This window comes from Sardina pilchardus, chromosome 19 (genome assembly GCF_963854185.1).
Source record: "Sardina pilchardus chromosome 19, fSarPil1.1, whole genome shotgun sequence".
Taxonomy (NCBI): Eukaryota; Metazoa; Chordata; class Actinopteri; order Clupeiformes; family Clupeidae; genus Sardina; species Sardina pilchardus.
Genome location: NC_085012.1, coordinates 19,119,131 through 19,121,616, shown reverse-complemented (window position 1 = coordinate 19,121,616; position 2,486 = coordinate 19,119,131).

Below are 2,486 nucleotides of genomic sequence, written 5' to 3'. Positions count from 1 at the left end.
TAGTGTGAGGGAGCATGTATGTGTGTGTGTGTGTGTGTGTGTGTGTGTGTGTGTGTGTTTTTAACGTGTGTTTAACATGTTATCATTTACTTTGCACTTATGACGTACTCGGAGCGGGGGATGGGGGGGATGGGGGGGCTGAACCTCAAGGTCTCCTGCGAAAAGAACCCCCCAAAAAAACAAATAAAGAACTTCAGAATGAAGAGACAGCCCAGCCATCTTGCACAGCCCCCGTGGGAGTCTATTACTATGGCAGTAAAAGCATTGGTATTCGTTCATCATGCCACATGACAGCACGCCAGGCGCCACACTGTGCCCATTGAGACGCGGGCAGACGAGGGTGGTGGTGGGACTGACCTGAGCTGGGTTGGCACAGCAGGCCTGTCGATCCTGCCGCATCCGCCCTGTTGGTATGTCAGCGGGGCTAACCGACAGGAACCGCTAATGCACCACAAATGAAAGAATGATGATCATCACTGCTGCTGTGAAAGACAGGAGGAAAAAAAGAGAAGGAGATGGTAAACGAGAAGAGAGAAAGAGAGAGAGATAGAGAGAGGGATATAGACAGGGATGGAAAGAGAGACAGAGAGAGAGAGAGACAGAGAGAGAGAGAGAGAGAGAGAGAGAGAGAGAGAGAGAGAGAGAGAGAGATGTGTGTGGAAACATGATGGCATGAAGGGCATTCAATCACGGAGTCACCGATCTGGAACAATCATAATGTTCTCTTTTCTCTATAGTTCTTATCCTCATCCCTCTCTCTCTCTCTCTCCGTTTCATTGCATGTCTGGTTGTCTCTGTCATGAGATGACAGGGTAGCCATGCTAATTAATATGGTGTGCTGAGTTATCCACGCCACGGCCGCTGCCACCGGCAACCGTCATTGGGCTGTCAGAGACGTTATCGGCGTGCGAATAAATCTCCCGCCGATGCGGACCGGGAAACTAATGATGTCCTCCTCTGCTCTGTCTGTCACATCTCTCTGTTTCTCTCTCTCTCTCTCTTTCTCTCACTCTCTCTCTCTTTCTCTCTCTTTCTCCTCTCACCTACCGACAGCTTCTCATCTTCTAACTAGGGTTAACTGCCATAATGGAGCAGTTCTCCTTGGACACTGCAAACAAACCTCTGTCTCTCTTACACACACTCTCTCTCTCTCTCTCTCTCTCTCTCTCTCTCTCTCTCACACACACACACACACACACACACACACATTGAATCATACTTATTTATAGTTTCAAAGCCATTTGGTTCTATTTCGAACAGCAGTTGGAGAAAACGTGAATGACATGAAGAGGAATGACAAAGTCATGAAAACTGATGCCAGCTGTTATGTCTTTCCAGCCATTGGCAGCATTGTTTCCCCACCACCCTCACCACAGACAGCCATGACTTCTTTTTGTATTCTCTCAATAAATAGATCACTTATGTTTACAACAGAGACCGACGGATGCCTCTGTCGAACTGTGTTGAATTGGATTCATTTCTGTCTGTGGAGCTTGCTCTGTTGTGCGCCATTCAGGGGTATAATGGCCTCTCTGAGTCTCGCCTATTCTCTCGGCCTGCTTTGTGTTTCCCTTCTGTGCAGGTAGCAATCGGTCTAGCTTGAAAGGTTGGCATCATTGTGTGTTTGGTGAATCAGGCGTTTGACTGTTTTGTGCTGTACAATAGGCTTTTTATAGAGCTTCACTCCTCCAAGGCGTTTCTTTCATTCACCCACCACGCTACAATGCAAAAAAAAAAACAACACATGCCCATTTTGCTATTAGAGAAAGGAAAAAAAAAACATTTTTTATATACTTTAAGAAATCCCGACCCACTGCAGATCTTGGTTTTGGGCAAGAAACAGACTGTGGCAAATGTGACAGCACTATCATTATGACAATGATTTAGAGTGTAATGGCTTTAGAATCCAACACCTAAAGACATGAACATCAAGGTCATTGGTAAATGTCACAGAGAACGCACATAGAGATAATGTATAGTAATACTGTATTTATGGGCTTCATTCACAATCTGCTGTTTTGGATGAATGATCTTGGATGACCAATGTGTCGTGTACATGGAAATGAGATGACAGGAAAATGAATATCTCCTCTGCAGGTGTGTGTGTGTGTGTGTGTATGTGTGTGTGTGTGTGTGTGTGTGTGTGTGTGTGTGTGTGTGTGTATCTGTGTGTCTGATATCAGCACACACAGAGAACAATGGCATTTAATTCTGCATACATGTTAATCTCAACACCCCCCCCCCCCACACACACACACACACACACAAAACACACTCACACAGAGCACAGGCTTCAGCAAAAATAATGACGCACCAAATAGTGATTATTATTTCTAATTAGTACTTTTGTTGTACTATTTATGAATTATTCATCAGCAGAGAAATGTTCTGAAGTTTAGATGAAAGGGATCTCAGTGAGAACATTTAACCTGAGGTTTCCTGCAATGCAGTGTGTATGTATACTATATGTGCTTGCAGACATAAAC